Raw genomic sequence first — 17,549 nt, 5'->3', positions numbered from 1 at the left:
GCCACGTATTTCTACGTTTTCCAAAGACAAGGCGATTCTTGGATATCTCTTGACACTGCAAATCAGCTGCTTACATAAACCTGGCTCAGCAGGCAGACTCTGGATCCAGCCTGGCCAAGCCGTGCTCCGTGCAGGGATTTGGGTGAGAAGGGGTTCCCTGTGCTGGCAGGGCTGATCTCCAGCTCTGCCCACTCCCTGCGTGCTGTTAGTGCTGCCCTGGGGCTGCTCGGAGGTTGGGACCCCCCCCCGGAACTGGTCCCACATCCCAGAAACAGCACTAAGTCTCGCCCTGTCCCTCTGTTCTGCTGTGAAGCTTCACAGGAGCAGCTCAAAAGGATCCCAACACAAATTTTCGAGAAACTAAAGGGCAAAGACAGAACTCTGCGGGCACTTTTGGGTAGAGGGGCAGAGCTGAGCCACCGTTTCATGGCCACACTCCTCCTCCCAGCTCACGGGGATGCTCAGGCAGAATCGGCTTTGAACGAGGAGTGACTTGGACAAGGAACAGGCTGCTGGAAAAGAGGATCAGCGCGGTCCCTCCGGCTCCCAGCTTCCCTATCCCCCTCCGCAGCGGCTTTGGGTACCTTTCCCTGGCGATTCCATGCCCACCGTGCAGCCCAGCGGGCAGGAGCCGCCCGTGCCCGGAGCTCGCATCCCTTTGTCACGGGTGGCGGGGGGGGGCTGCCCAGGGTGGGGTGGGGGGTTGGGGGGCGCAGGGAGAGCTGCCCCAGGCACGGAGCGGGGGGGACATCAGCGGGGACATCAGCGGGGACATCAGCGGGGACATCATTGGGCACAGCCCGGCTCAGCCCCGAGAGCCGGAGCCGTCCGAGCGCTCCTCGGCACCGCCCCGGCCGGGGGCCCCCCCGTCCCCGTTACCTCCGCAGGGCGGCCCGGCCGCTCGGCTCCGCTCCAGGCTGTGCCGCCGCTCCCTGTCGCTTCTCCGCTGCCCGTCCCTCCGTGCCGGTCCCGCCGCTCCGCTCCGCCCGCCCGAGCCCTGGCCCCGCTGTTTTATGGTCGGGAAGGCGGCGAGCGCCGTCCCCCCGCCGGCCCCGGGACCGCCTTCCCCCGCCTTCCCCCGCCTCCCTCCCCCTCCGCCTGCTCGGGCCCCCCCGTCCCCGAATTCCCTGTTCCCGCATCCCCCCATCCTCGTATCCCCCGTCCCCATCCCGTCACCCCCACCCCCCATCCCCACATTCCCCCATCCTCACATCCCCCCATCCCCATATCCCTCGTCACTGTATCCCCTGTCCCCTCATCCCCCGTCCCCACATTCCCTGTTCCCACATCCCTGTCCCCGTATTCCCCGTCCCCGCTGGGGGAATCCAGGAGGACCCTCCCCATCCCCCTCGTTAAAAACCAGAGCGAGGGACTTATAACAGGGACAGAGAGTGCCAGAAGGGGGAACAGCTTTCAACTAAAAGAAGGCAGGTTTGGATTAGACATTGGGAAGGGATTCTTCCCTGTGAGGGTGGGGAGGTGCTGGAATGGACTTCCCAGAGAAACTGTGGCTGCCCCATCCCTGGGATTGTCCAAGGCCAGGTTGGAGCAAGCCAGGATAGTGGCAGGTGTCCCTGCCCATGGAACTGGGTGGGCTTTGAGGTCCCTTCCAACCCAAACCTTTGTGGGATGCAGTGGATGATTTGGCTCGAATGCAGGATCCAGCAGGCAAAAATGTACCAACAGCCCATTTATTGCTATTCCTGGGATGATCTTAAATTCCTGAGCTGTGGGGGGCTGAAATCCCCTTTCCCAAGGTATGAATGACACCAGTGGGATCATAAAGAGCTCAGCCAGCTGTGCCAGCCTGTTTATCAGTGCTGGAAAAGCCAGGCACGAGAAGAGAGAATCCAGCTCTTCTTTGTTTGTGTGAGAAGGCCAGTTTTCTGCAAAACCAGGAAAATACAACTCCAAACATTTGCTCATTTCCTAAAACTCTGTTGAGGACAGTATAAACCCCAATGTTCTGTGACAGCAGAGCTGGCTTGAGTTTGTGTCCCTGTCAAATTTTCTAAGGGCAGGAGATGCAATTTCTTCTTCTCCTAAAGATCAGATCCCACCCTGAATCTGGGCCCTTATGTCCGAGGAATTTTTCTGTGTTGGCTTCTCATTGTTGTTTTCTTGTATCCCTGGGCTGTTTGCTTGTTGTCCCATAAATTACAGGAACTTTGCCATGTGCACATTTTGTGAGATCTATTTATAGATGGGGGAAAGTTAAAAAATGAGGTGAAGTGTTTTTTAATTGTAGAAATGAAGACCATCAAATGCTCTTAACTAAACAGAAAAAAAAATAATAAAATAAGGATGTTTTTAACAACATAGTTGTTAAAAATTTTGTTTCACCTGCAAATGTTAGAACTTCAGAGACAAAGATGATGGAAACTCAGAGAGTGAAATTTCTCCTCCCCAGACTTTTGTGTGAAATGGTTACAGCTGGGTTTGAACCTAACCTAAAGCTGGCTGGGATGGAGGGATGGATGGAGGGATGGAGGGATGGATGGAAAGATGAAGTTTTGCTCAAGAGGTGGTTGAAGCATCTTTGAAATCGCCCTGTGGGCAAATTTCGTCACCGTGAGCCTGTTTGACTGTGAGGGGTGGGTTGGGATGAAATCCGGTGTGTTTCTGTCCCACTCTTCTGGAGGCCTGGTCCAAAGTGCCTGCAAGTCCAGTGGAAAATTCCCAGTCTGTTGGGCAGACAGCTCTGTCTCTGGAAGATGCTGTGACCCCCAACTGTCACCAAAGATAATGGCCCAGCTCTTCAGCCCATCCTCCCTCTCACCCATCCTGGGTCACTGGGGACTTGCAGAGAAGCAAAGGACACTGAAAAAACTCTCAATGAAACCCCTCTGCAACTCCATAAACCCCTCTGATGTTCCCACTGGGAACAGTTGCCCACTCAACATCCCCCAAGCCCCAAGGCATCAGGGCTCTGGGTTTTGTTGGAAGTACTTACAGGAAGTTCCTGCCCTGTCCAGTCCTCTGATTTCCCCAACTCCATCAGAGACTTATTGCCTTGAGAGCTTAAATTGTTCCATCAAACTTAGTTGGAATTGCCCAAAGAATTCAAAATATCTGGGGGAGGAGAGAGGCAGCAACTCCCTGTGTCACACACAGCTCCCATCACACTGATCTTTTTTCATTAGGAAATGAGCCTGAAAATAACCTGAATTTGATAATGAGTTTAGAAGGCCACAAAAGCAAGGCTACCCAGGGAATTAGTTGTACATTCCCTACAGAAAGTGCTCTACCCAGTGGCCTTGGCAAGGTGGGATCCCTGCCCTGGGAAGCTGCAGGGATGGGGCCCCTGTTTTAGGGTCAGCAGAGTTATAGGATCACAGGATCACTAAGGGTGGGAAAGCCCACCAAGGCCACGGAGCCCAACTGCTCCTCCAGCACTGCCAAGGCCACTCTTGTCCCCAAGTGCCACATCCACAAGGCTGTTAAATCCCTCCAGGAATATGGGGACTCCACCCCTGCCCTGGGCAGCTGTGCCAGGGCTGGACAACTCTTCCCACGAAGAAATTTTCCCTGATATCCAATTTAAAGCAGTTTATCCCATGTGGGTGGGAGCCCAGGACGGGCAGAGTGAGAAGAGAAACGAGGGTTAGATGGCACCTTCCTCTCCTGTTGGTGTTCAGATGGATCAGAGTCAAATCCCTGCAAATTCCAGGCCAGAACCATCTGAGCAACAGCCCAGCCTGGGAGATCTCACCCCGGTGCCTGGCTTGTCCCACGTGATGTGACACTGCTGCCTTCACCACTGTCCCATCTCTGCTGCCTCAGTGCTTTGTCCTCCACACTGATGCCTTAAACTCTGTATTATATAAAATTTTAGGGGCTCAAATTGGTGCAAGTATTTCCATGAGCTGCCATGGAAATCATCCAGGCCACTGCTGACGTGGCTTGAGGTAACGGGAAATGCGATCTCCAGAGAAGGGGAAGATCTTTGGCACCACAGAAGCATTAAGGGGGTCTGGAAAGTCACGAGAAGTTGCCAAGAGGGTTTATAAACCAGCTTTTACAAGTTCTTCCAGCGGAGAATGGAACAAGAATTTGGGTCCCTCTCCGACTTCTGAAGATTTTTATCGACCGCAAGAGTGGGAGATGATTCATCCCCATCCCAAGAGAAGGCAGGACTGGGCTTAGTGTGGCTTTGTTTGCATCCACTGTGTGATTACACAGGGTCTGCTGATTGCAGGGAAGGCACTGGCATCACTTCCTGGCTGGAATTCCCAGTTCTTCATGTTCTCTGAGCTTGGACACAATTCACTTCACCCCGTGGTGCCTCATCCCCCTCATCCACCGCCCAGAAGGTCCTGCCCACCCCTCAGTCCCCATTGTTAAAACCCTGTGGTGCTGCCCCAAAACTCTTTGAAAGCTCTTTAAAGATTCATTTTTAAGGACTGAACGGGTGTAAACCGAAAATAAGACACAAATGCTTCCATTGCCTGATTTTTTTCTTTCTCAGCTGAGAAAAAGAAAAGAAACATAATAAATATAATAAATCTATTGTGAGCCCTGCTCTGAGGAGGACCTTGTGATTCATCACGTTGCAAGGATGTCCCAGAGAACTGATGCTGCTACACCAGCTCCTTATCTAGAGATAACAAGGAGAAACACGTGTTGAGAGAGGCATATTTACCAGAGGAAAAAAAAATCCCCTATTTCCTGCACTCAGAAGGGTTCAGCACACAGAGGTTCAAATTCCTCTGTGCCACTGTCATGACTCCCCAACGAGGACTGAAAGCAGGAATCTTTCATCCTTAAACAAAGTGGAATCAGTCCTAAAAAGGCAGCAGAAACCCAGAGAGTGAGACTCCTATGGGGTACTGAATTATTTTTAACACATTTGGGGCACTGCATTATTTTTATACATTTGGGCCACTGCATTATCTTTATATGTTTGGGGCACTGCATTATTCTCAATACATTTTGGGGCACTGCATTATTCTTAACACATTTGGGAGAACTGCATTATTGTCAATTCATTTGGGGCACTGCATTATTTACACATTTGGGACACTGCATTATTTACACATTTGTGGCACTGAGCACTGCATTATTTTTGTACATTTGAGGCACTGCATTATTTACACGTTTGGGGCACTACATTGTTTTAATAAGTTTGGGGCACTGCATTATTTTTGAGACATCTGAGGCACTGCATTATTTTTGTGAGTTTGGGGCACTGCATTATTTTGAATTAATTTGGAGCACTGCATTGTTTTGATAACTTTGGAGCGCTGCATTGTTTTGAATACATTCGAGGTCTTATGGCTGGATTGTCATCAGTGAGAAAATCACCCTGTACAGCATCTCTGCTCCTCCTGGTACTTCCAGCTCCCTCTCCCTCTTCCGTCTTCCCTCTCTCCATCCTCCTTCATTCTTCCTCTGTGCAGGGTTTCCTTCGGTTCCCCTCCTGCCGCTCCCTCTCCGTGGGTTCAATTAAAATCCCACCCTGGGCTTTTTGAGTGAGAATATCAGGGGGTTGAAGGGGCTGTCACTCCTGAGTTCTGACCCCAGGCAGGCTCCCGGATGCCCAGAAATCAGCAGCAATCCACCCAGAGACGCAGCCGTGCCTCTCCTGCTTCCCCTCCAGCTGTGCCGGGAGCCACATCCCGCATGGACACCTGAAGGGAAAGGCAAGCGACGCTCCCTCCGCGGTACCACAGCTTCTGCCCTCCCCTTGCTGTGCCCGGAGCAGCCTGGAAACTCCAGCCATTGCCAGCTTCTAAAAAAAACGCGTGGATAATCTGCTTGTGCCCGGCCGGGAGGAGCTCAGGTGGCTTTGCAGCTCCGCGGAGCAGCCGCGCACGTCTGACCCCGCTCCCTCCCCAGAGCCCAGGCTGGCACTTCAATAATTCACTTATACACCTGATCTTTCCCGTTTTTAGCAGCATCTGCCAACTCACACTACAGTTGTTGTGCCCGTCGTGTGACAGATAGGTTTGGACAAGGAAGGGAAAGGGCCGTGCTTAATGGTGCGCTTTAATTGGCTTTTCATTATGAAAGCTCAGACGGCTGCGCGGGGAAGTGCGGCTGGATTCCGGCAGCGGGGCGAGGGCAGGGCTGCGAACTCCTCCCAAAACGTGGGAGCTGCCGAGGATCGAGATTTCGGTTCGGTGACATCACTAGAGGAGGATTTTCCAGTCACCGCTGATGGAAATGATGGAAATGCTGCACTGGAGACACGTCCATCCTGTGCAGTGTTTGCTGAGAGCAACCAGAACATGCCAACGAGTTCATCTCACCGTCGGGAGGCAGGAACTGGATGGCCTTGGAACTACTGACCCCCAAAGCAGAGATGTCCCACACAGTCCTTTCTTTGTGGGCACTTTCAAGCTGGGAAATGAAAATCCTGACGCAGGATAAGGAGAGAACTGTCAGAGCAAAGCCCAGTGAGGAAAGATTCTGGAGCAGGTTTGGGAAAATTCCACCCTCAGAGGTAAAGGGGGTTAGGAATGGTCTGGCCACAGCAGAAACACTCCCTGAAAAGCAGCACTGAGCCCGTGGGACACGGGCAAACCAAACCCTCCCAGTGCTTCTCTGCCTTGCACTCTCTGTGATCACTCTGGAGGACTTTCTCCCCCCAGGTGAATTCTCCAAACCAAATTCTGCCCCCAGGACAACCCAGTCAGTCTGACTTGCTGCTGAAGCAGCTGCCATGGCCTTTACCTTATCAAAAACTCACTCTCCTACAGGTGCTTGTGTCCTCTGCAAGAGCAAACATCCTGCCCTGGGGTTTCTAGGATGCAGCTCATTTACACAGCGAGCTGGAAACAACCTGGGCTGTAAAACTCCCCGGGAACACTTTGATTTTCATCATCAGAGGATATATTTAGGTGCTAGTCAGTAAGACCCGAGCTTATATCATACAACAGAGGGGTGGGATAAGAAAACCTAAGGTCTAAATGGAGGTAGGTGGCAGGTGGGGGGCAGGAGAATCCTTCGTCAGCCTCGTGCAGACAGTCTGTTCCTCAGGCTCTGCCAACGTGGTGCCCCGGGGTGAAGGTGCCATCTGGCTTGGCAGAGCAGCCAGCCTGGGGATGGGGATGGTGCAGGCAGAGGGAGACAGGAGGATCTGTCACAGCAACAAACCCAGGGTACCCCAAAGCAAGCCCGGTGTGTGCCCTCTCCGTGCTTTCCTGCAAACAGAAGGGATTTCAACCTCATATTTGCCGTGTCTCCCAGCTCAGACAAGTTTCAAGTGCTGTATTAATGCTGCAGATGAGAGATCTTGTGTGCTCTACACGGCATGAGGACACTTTGCAGATCAGCAAAGGGCGGGAGGAGCATTTTCAGAAGAGCAGGAAGCTCCTTTCACCCTGAGGTGCACAGGAAACCAGAGGTGCACAGGAAATGTCTCACACAATCCTGGCTCAGGAAGGAAGGACCAAGCTGCTCTGAGACACTCATGGGAGCCCCTGAAAAACTTGGGTGTGTGTTACAGGTCTTTGGAAACGGGGCTGTGGCATCAAACTCCACAGCTTTGGTTGGTCTCTGCTGGAAACACCAGGTCTCACGTGCCAGGGACGTGGGCTGGAAGTGTCCTCCAAGGTCACCCATGCTACACCAAACTCATTGTGCAGGCAATCTTCTGGATGTAACAAATTCCACCTGGAAAGTGGCCAAGAGCCTTCCCATCTTCATTCATTTCTTTCCCAAAAGGGCTCTCCAGCCCTGGCACAGCTGCCCAGGGCAGGGGTGGAGTCCCCATCCCTGGGGGGATTTAAAAGCCACGTGGATGTGGCACTTGGGGACAGGGGTCAGTGGTGGCCTTGGCAGTGCTGGAGGATGGTTGAACTCGATGGTCTCAGAGGGCTTTTCCAGCCTAAATGATTTTGTGATTCTCTCCAGCCTCAATGGGTCCATGGCTTGCTCTTTCCACATCTTCTCATGCCACCACCACCCTTCAGCTTCGAGGTCTGGTCCCTCCTGCCCTGGGGACACACGGGGCTGATTTACCACTGTCACAGTGGGTCAAAGGCAAGTCAGGACCGAGCTCCCTGAGCCACCCCCAGCCCTGGGCCAGCACAAACAAGAGCTCCAGGTGTGTTAGGAAGACCCCCAGGCTCAACTCCCGCCCTCCTGGCCACGCAGGGGGGATTTGCTGCCCCGTCCTGCAGCTGGACAGACGGAGGCATGAGAGCATTGATGCGCCTTTGCCAGCCCTGGGAGCCAAGGGACGATTCTGGAAAGCTCAGTCTCATCCGAGCTCTATGCCAAGGAAATTTGTTGTGCCTCGTGACTCTGAGCACCCTGGCAGTGCCAGGGCAGGCTGGGAAAAGAGTCTTCCTTGAGCCTTCCTGGAGCTTGGGAGGGTGTTTGCAGCACAGCACCGACCTCTCCAGCTCAGCTGCTCAGATCTGACCCCACCTTGGCAAAGCTCATCCCGCCGGGCTGGTTTGGAAGCCCAGAACCCTGCTGGGCACTTGGAGGCTGCCAGGCAGGGACTGCAGCCTGGCACAGGGACAGAGCTGTGGGAACTGCTGGGAGAAGCAGGAGAGCTTTCTGAATAGACGCTTTAGCCTTTAAAAGTTGCCAGGACAGAGGAAGGATCAGGAATCATGGATTAAAAGTCCCTTGGATTGGAAGGGACTTCTAAGAATATCTTGTCCCAACCCCCTGCCACGGGCAGGGACACCTTCCACTTAGGAATGTGATTCACTCCCACAGTGTACCAGTGCTGTACCAGTGCCAGGAGAAGCTACAGAGCTGAGAGCCTGCCCTGAGTGACAAAATGGCATTTTACATGTGCTTGACATTTCCAAGGGTGTTTGTCTACCACCGATCGATGGTGAGGGACAGGAACTGATTAGAGGCTCTCAAGGAGTTGCTTTTAAGCAGAAAATCTGCTCCTGGCTGATACCCTGCCAGCTCCTTCCAAGTTCAGCCTGGCCTTCAGATCTGATCCTGCCTAACTCCTCCATCTCCTTCCAGGAGGGTTTGGAAGTGGGGAAAGGAATCATTTTTTGGGGGAATGTGTTATAACTTCACGCCCCTCTGTTTTCCCCTGGCCCAGGGGGAGCCTTGGTCAAGTGCACAGGGATTTGGGCAGTGTTCTTGGCCATGAGGGATGCAAAGACCCCGTGGCTTTCATGGCTTTCATTCTCCAACAGCTCCAACAGTGAGCTTGGGTTTGTCCCTGGATGAGACTTGTCTGAGGATCTCCAGCATCTCCCCCAGGCAGGTTGTGCTCACCTCCTTCTCCCTAGTAACAAGTGACAGGACAGGAGGAAACAGCCCCAAATTGTGCCACAGAAGGGTCAAGTTGGATATGAGAGAAAATTCCTTCGTGGAAAGGACTGTCCAACCCTGGCACAGGCTGGAGTTCCCATCCCTGAGGGGACTTAAAAGCTGTGTGGACATGGCACTTGGGACATGGGTTAGTGGTGGCCTTGGCAGTGCTGGGGAACAGTTGGATCTGGAGCCATCATTCCAATCTATACACAGTGTCAGGGAGCAAAACCAGCTGAATTCCAGCTGGTCACTCCCTCTGTGGTTCCCCCCTGACAGTAAGCCTCAGTTTTTATAGTCCCAGTTTAGCCTGTGTCGCAATTCTCTCCCTCTCCCCCTCCTAGACATAATTTAATTCAATTAATCTGATCATCTGCACAACCTATCAGCAAAAGAAATATTAATAACTGACTCAATGTACTGAATTAATGGATATTTATTAGTATTCATTACATTCATCACCATCTGACAGGGCTGGAACTGTGGAAATATGGGGGGGAAAGAGTGATAACCCTCTTTCCAGCTTAGAACTCCTGTTGGATCAAACCTTTATCTCATCTCAAATGTGTCATACAAAGCTCCATCTTGCTGTGAAATCCAGGTGGGGACACACACACACACACACACACACACACACACACACACACACACACACAGGACCATAAGTGGCTTGAGAGAGGCTTGCAGTGAGTTTTGGGGTCAGCTGAGGCCACAAGTGCCAGGTTTGTCTGTGCTTTGCAGGCTCCTCAGAAGAGGCATTACCAGGAAAAGCTTTTACAAACATGTTTTGTTGTTGGTTTTCATTTTGGTTTTGAAGTGGTTCCTGCATCTGAGGTCACTTGCTACCACCAACCCCAGAACTGCAGGGCGAGGTGCAAAGGTTGGGTTTTTTTCTTTGTATTCTTCTTTACCAACCTTTAAAAATTATTCTTCCACTGCCATAGAGCCAAAGGCAGAAGAAAACCCCAAACCTCCCAACCCTTCCCGTGCTTCAACCCCTGGGCAATGCCTCCTCCTATGGGTGGCTGGGATAATTTCCAGCGCGGTTTGGTGCAGCACAGGCTCCGGAAGTCCAGACCACTTATAAAACCCCTAAAAATCAGGGGAAAGGGTAAACTTAACGCAGCTCTGACACAGAGTTCCCCGTGGCACAGCTGCACTGCTCTGTGGTTGTGAGGAAACAAATAATGCTGGTTGGATCGGGAGAAATACTCCCCAAAGTGGCCTCGGAGGTGGTTGAGCCCCACTCTGTGTTTTCCAGGCTGTAGATCCCAGGGAGCTGTATTGTCTGGGATCAGCTGCTTCTGCTGATCTTAGCAGTGTTTTACCTTCAGGCATCTCCTGGTTTGGGGGTTGGGGTGGGCAGGGAGAAGGGGCTGGGCCTGATGGGGATGTTTCCTTCACTGTCCTGTTTGGGAATGTTTATTACCTCTGGAATGAGTGTCTACTGAAACATCCCAAGGAGTGAGCTGGGATTTATCATGGAATCACAGAATGGTTTGGGTTGGGAGGGACCTTAAAACCCATCCAGTCACAACCCTTGCCATGGGCAGGGTCACCTTCCACTAGCACAGGTTGCTCCAAGCCCTGTCCAACCTGGCCTTGGACACTTCCAGGGATGGGGCAGCCACAGCTTCTCTGGGCAACCTGTGCCAGGGCCTCACCACCCTCACTGGTAAAAAATTCCTCCTAATATCCAATTTAAACCTGATTTCTTTCAGTTTAAGACCATCCCCTTTGACCCTCCCTGCAAGGACACACAGACTCATCTCACCCCAGCCCAACCTCTGTTTGAACTCACCCTTTTCCCACCCAAAGCTCAGCTCACCCCTCTCATTAAAGTGTGACTTCAGAGCTGCTTTTCAAGTGGATTTAACTAGAATTGAAAACTCCCAGCACTGCAAAGGTGAAAGCATTTATTCCCTGGCTTCTCCCATTTCCATAGGGAGCACAGTGCCAGCAGTGGTTGTGACACTGCTCCAACAGGTGACTCACACTCTGCCCTCACTTCACCTGCTGGAAGCTCTCAGCTGGTGCTCAGCTCACCCTGATGCCCCAGACGATGCCATGGCAATGCCTGGCAACCACCACACAGGCAAGGGCTGGAAAAATCCACTACAAACAACCATGGGGTTCCACGTTTTCCATCAAAAAAAGGCCAAAGAGTTTTCCAGACACAGGTCAGTGACCTCTTTTGCCCTTGCAAGCCAGAAGGTGGGGTCACCAAGGGGGGCGACTGAGCACCTTCTCAAAGATCTCTCAAATATAAGAGATTCCTTATACATATATATAAAAAGATGTGTAAAAACGGATATTGAAATGTTATGAGAGATATATATTCCTTATATAAGCTTTCCTTAGATATAGAGAAGATGATTTTTACAACAAGGGTGGTAAAACACTGGCACAGGTTGCCCAGAGAAGCTGTGGTTGCCCCATCCCTGGAAGTGTCCAAGGCCAGGTTGGAGCAATCTGGGATAGTGGGAGGTGTCCGTGCCCATGGCAGGGGATGAGACTGGATGAGATTTAAGGTCCCTCCCAACCCAAACCATTCCATGATTCCATGGACAGGTGAGGGAGGGCTCAGGAGACGGACACCCAACCCCAGCATCTCTCCCGCATTCCCCGCTCCACGGCTTGGACCAGAAATAATGTTTTGTCATTTTCTTATTCCTTCCCTCCTCCTGAGCATCAGGAATGTCACTCGGGCAGAAACAAGTTGATGCTCCCAATATTTCCAGGAGGCTGAGGAGCAGCACGGTTGATCTCACCCCTCTCCAGAGGAATGCACCAGGCACGTGGCCAAAAGCACAGCAGCTGTTGAGGCCACAAACCCGTGCCTAAGGAAGCATGAAAAAGTGCTGAATGGACAGCAAACGGGAGGCAGGAATTTAAGGAAGTTCTCTGTAATTGCCCTGCAGCACATCTGGCTGGGACACATGGCTTTACCCTCTCTCCTCACTTTGCTGGGGTCTAACTCCTGGCTCACACTGGTCGGGGTGAGCTCTTGTCTCACCCACCTTGAAGATATGTTCATCTCCCTCACAAACACAGATTGGGGTTGGAAGAGCCCTTTAAAGCCCAGCCAGTCCCACCCCCTGCCATGGGCAGGGACACCTTCCCCCAGCCCAGGTTGCTCAGAGCCCCACCCAGTCCTGCTGTCTGCACTGAGGCAGAAGTGGAGAGGTTTTTGGAGTTTTTCCACCCACAAGACAGTGAGACCTTCCCAGCCTTCATTCTTTGAGGTGAACCAGGCCTGGCACTGACCTGCACCTCGCTCTTCCCTAGGGGTGTGACTCCTTGTCACATCCAAGGGACCACGGGGGGCAGGGGCTGCCCTGGAGTGGTCCTTCCTCTCCCAGCTTCATCCAGACATCCCTCAAACCTGCTGCTCCAACAAAAGTGTTTTGGTGTCCAGGACTCAATATTTCTATTTCCTTGGAAAACTCCCAGGCATCTCAGAAAATGGACTGGGGCCACAGGACTCTCCCCCTCCTCCTCTCTCATCCTTTACCCTTCATTGCCTCTCCCCTCACAATGCTCATCCCTCGCTGCCAATAAAGGCACCACATCCCACCCACAGCCGTGCCCGTGGCACTGACTGGATTTAGCCAGGACACAGGAGCCACAGAGTGACACAGTTTGTTGCCCTCTGGCCCTGCCCAGACCTGCTGCCAGCACACAGCAGAGCAGCCCCTGTCAGAGCTGGATGTTCCCGAACCGCTCCGTGGAGGAAACGCTGAATTTTTCATGTGGCTGGTGAGCAATGAAACTCATTTTCCCCTTAAGTAGGTTTAAGGTTGGCTGTTGTTTTTCTGGGCAGCTGCTGTGCAAAAGGAGGGATGGCTTGGCTGGGAAGCACCTGGGGTGGTGTCTGAGGTGTCTGTGTGAAAGGAGAAACAGGAAAATGCAGCAGGAATGGGAAGGGGGTTGGCAAAAAGGAGCTGGCAGGGAAGGACTTGTGTAGGACCTGCATATCCTGCAGGTTCAGAACATCCCTGAGACCCCACAACTCACCCCAGAGCTGCTGTTGGCATCAGATAAATATTGAGAGTGTGTTCAAACAGTGGGAGCTCTGCAAAGGGGGAAGGTGGGAGGCTGAAAATGCTTTTGGTGCCAGAGAACGACATGAGGAGCTCATGGGAGAAGGGTCCATGGCAGCTGTGCCACATGGAGAGGTGTTACCTACTTAGGGAGCCCTTAAACCAGAGCCCCAGCATGGATTTGCTTTGGCTGGACTCCTTCCTCACCCTATTCCTTTGCATTTTTTAGGGCAAGTGGCCCTGGCCAGTTTGGGAGACTGGGCTGGAAATGTGGACACCCCGTCCCAGCTGAGGTCCCAGTCTTTGGAGGGGAAGAGGGTCCTCTGGGCTGGGCTGGGCTAGTGGGACTCACACCCCTGAGCTGTGCTGGCTTCAGTTTAAACTCCTCTGGTGCAACATTGCTCCTGGTGCCTCTCAGGGGTGGGTTTGGCTCCAGGAGTGTAACATTCATGACAGGTTAAGCAGGGGCTGTTTTTCCTGCAGAAGACACATCCTCCGTGGTGGGGTTGAGGTGACATGTGCTCCCAGACCACTGAGGAGCTCGTCCTCAAGGCTGCAGCTCCCTGGAGGGATAGAAAGCTCAGCTTTAAATGCACCTTCTTTGGATCAGCACCTTGAAAGGGCATTTTCAGAAGAGGAGACTGAGGGGAGACCTCATTGGGATCTTCAACATCCTTGTGAGGGGAGTGGAGGGGCAGCTCCAACCTCTGCTCTGGGACCAGGGACAGCACCCAGGGAATGGCTGGAGCTGTGTCAGGGCAGGTCAGGTTGGATCTCAGGGAAAGGTTCTTCCCCCAGAGGGTGGTTGGCACTGCCCAGGCTCCCCAGGGCACTGGGCACAGCCCCAAGGCTGCCAGAGCTCCAGGAGGGTTTGGACAATGCTCTGAGGTTCAGGGGGGGATTGTTGGGGTGCAGGGCCAGGGGTTGAACTCACAGAATCCCAGAATATGCTGAGTTGGAAGGGATCCACAGGGATCATGGAGTCCAACCCTCAGCCCTGCACAGGCCCATCCCCAGAGTCCCACCCTGTGCCCCAGAGGATCATCCAAACCCTCCTGGAGCTCTGGCAGCCTTGGGGCTGTGCCCGCTGCCCTGGGGAGCCTGGTCAGTGCCCAACCAGCCTCTGGGGGAAGAACCTTTCCCTGAGATCCAACCTGACCCTGCCCTGGCACAGCTCCAACCATTCCCTGGGTGCTGTCCCTTGTCCCCCCAGAGCAGAGCTCAGTCCCTGCCCCTCCTCTGCCCCTGCCCAGGCAGTTGGAACCACAGTGAGGTCTCCCCTCAGTCTCCTCTCAGACTCAATGACCCTCGTGGGTCCCTTCCAACTCAGGATATTCCATGATTCCATGACCAGGGCAGGTGTTCCATCTCCACAGCTGAAGGTTTGGCAGTTGGATGGGCAGTTTCACTTCCAAAGGGTTGTTGCCCATCAGGATGTTGGCATCCCCCCCTGTGCCCAGCCCTGGGCTCTGGGTGGGCACCAAGACACCCCTTCAGGGCATCATGTGCCATGGAAGGGGCTCAAAGCTGCCTCAGGGATGAAGGCACAAACAAAGCATATCCCCCACTACCCCTGAGGACCTTCTGCAGGTCCTGGGAGACATTCAGCACCCATGAGATGGTCCCAGAGAGGAGGGACAATATTTTGCATCTGCTGGAGGTCGCTGGGGTGGGGAAGGAACCTCTCAGTGTGTGCCATGGATGCAGAGAGCGTTGGGCTCATCCCTGCCCTGAGATCTCCAGCCCTCTCTTGGACTCCCTGGGTTTGTTGTTTGTGTTTACTCAAGCAGAAAAAAGCGAGAAGAGAAAGTGAGGCCATAAACTAAAGACAATCTATAGCTGTGACCCAGCACTGACTGTGCTGGATGGAAATCAGGAAGCTGAAGGGAATAAGGCAGCAGGAATTAACAGGGCTGTCTGGAGCCCCAGGCAGAGCCTTTTGGTGTTTCCCAGCACCCTCTAGTGGGATCTCGGCTCTGCCACATTCCCAAAAACCACAAGGCAGGGGGAGGACAAGGGTGTGCAGCCCTTCCACCCACCACTGACTCGGGAGCCACCAAGGACTGCTCACCTTGGAAGGTGAAGGTCCTTCAGCACCAGGGCCTTGTCCAGGGGTGGGGGTTGTGCTGGAGATGCCCCCGGGCTGGGCTGTGGATCACACAGCAGAAATCTTCTCCCCATGGGAGTCCCTCATGGCCTCACTGCCTCTGCTCCCCCTGAGAGGGTCAGTGGAGCCAAAGACCGGGGCACAGCACCCCAAGATGCTCTGGGGGCTGAAAGAGCCCCCCCAGCATCCAGGATGGAGCCAGGACTAACCCTCCAGGCAGAGCAGGGGATTAACCACGTGGCCTGCAGGGTGGCACATCCCAAATTCTGCAGCTTCCCTGGGCCTTTCTGGCTGCAAAGCAAGAAAGCTGCAGGAATGGAAAATCATCCTCCAGGAATTTACCATTAAAGGGCACAGAATCCCAGAATGGTTTGGGTTGGAAGGGACCTTTAAAGACCATCCCACTCCATCCCCTGCCATGCCAGGGACACCTCCCAGTAGAGCAGGTTGCTCCAAGCTCTGTCCAGCCTGGCCTTGGAGACTTCCAGGGATGGGCTGGGCAGTGCTGGATGCTGGGCTACACAGTTCCCTGTTTTCCTGCCTAGACATGGATGTGATCCTCCAGAGGAGAAGCTGCCCATGCCAGGATCATGCCCACGGATCCCAACCCTCCTGGGTTACCTTGAGGTACCTTCCCATCAGTTTTCCCAAACTGTGGAGCTGTTTGTCCGACTCGAATCCTGAGGCAGCAAGTTCCCCAGGGCAATTCTGTGTGACTTAAAAAGATGTTGCCTTGTGTGTTTTAATGCTTTTCCTCTTCATTCACAGAGTGGCTTTTTGTTCCCACCCTGCAGCGCTGCCACAGCCTCCAACAAATAACTCCTGGGGATTTTATGGGATAGAGAGAACAGAACAAATGGCCTCTCCTAAAATATTTCCTATATTCCATAAATCTTGATTATGCTGCTATATCCTTTCCTGACATATACAACTGCTCTGAACCCAGATAAAAATGCTGCTTTGGTGCGTTTTTGCTTTTAACCCTAAATGTGGGAAAGATGAGAGGGCAAAGATTTGCTTTGCTGGGTCTGGACACCCATATCCCACTGGGAGGATCTCAGGGAGCAGGGATGGAATAAGAGCAAGGCAGGGTCATGTCTCATTCATCTCTGTGTTGTTGGACTGAGGGGGAAGCTGGTTCATGACCTGATTTCCTATTTCTAGCTGGCTGCAGGCTGTTACTCCACAGCAAGGACTGCCAGGAATCCACCACGAGTGTGGGCTTCCTTACAGCCCTGCTCCCAGTCCAGAGTCTGGAGACATCAAGCAGAGAAGCTGCAGAGTTTGTAAATCTGAGAATGTCTGAGGAAGTTAATGGGGGCCTTGGCACTGACCCCGGTTTGAGCTCTTGGAGTCACATTTTATCTCATAGAATTATGGAATGGTTTGGAGTAGGGAAGGGACCTTAAGCATTATCTATTTTCCACCCATTGCTGGCTCAGAGTTTTCTGCAGTGTGGTTTCACCCAGAAGAGCCTGGAAGGGCTCATTTCTCATCTTCCTACTTGTTTTCCCACTTTCTCCCCAGAAAATGGAAAGGGAGCATCTTCAACCCCAAACTCAGCTCAGTGCCAGCCCTGTCCAGCTGTGAACGGGGAGGGAAGGGGGGAATAAATCAGCTTTTTGTTGATCCAGTGCCTGGATTTGTCTTGGTGTTCAGGAAAGCAACCAGAGAGCTAAAGACAAACAGCCCCTTTGATTTCCCAGTGAGATGAAGCAGAGCAAGAGAGTTTTCATAAAAAATGAAAGAAGAGCAGGAGAGTGGAAGGAACAGTGAAGATGAAGCTCAGTGAGTTATCTGGGGCATGCAAGAAAACCAGCAGCCCAGCAAAAATGTGAGATGAGAGCACAGGAGGTGAGAGTGGGGGGGTAAAGAGAGGCTTTATGATTTATTAATCACTCTGGTTTACACTGAAACAGTGTTTTGCTCAGGAGATGAGTGGCCACACAGGCCTGGTTGTGCCAGGGTGTCACCCAAGTCACCCCAGGCCATGAGGGTGGGATGAAGGCTGGCAGGGAGGTGACAAAGAGCTTGTTTCAGAGCGTGGACTCACCACGTGCCAGGGCTTGTCCACACACCTTAGAAGTGCCCACACACACATGATCATCCCCAGCAGCCTCACGGCACAAGGAAGCGATGAAAAATCTTGTTCAAAATCACTT

Source organism: Corapipo altera, unplaced genomic scaffold, assembly GCF_003945725.1.
Source record: "Corapipo altera isolate COAL_440 unplaced genomic scaffold, ASM394572v1 326, whole genome shotgun sequence".
NCBI classification, from domain to species: domain Eukaryota; kingdom Metazoa; phylum Chordata; class Aves; order Passeriformes; family Pipridae; genus Corapipo; species Corapipo altera.
Note: the sequence above shows the minus strand (reverse complement) of the source record.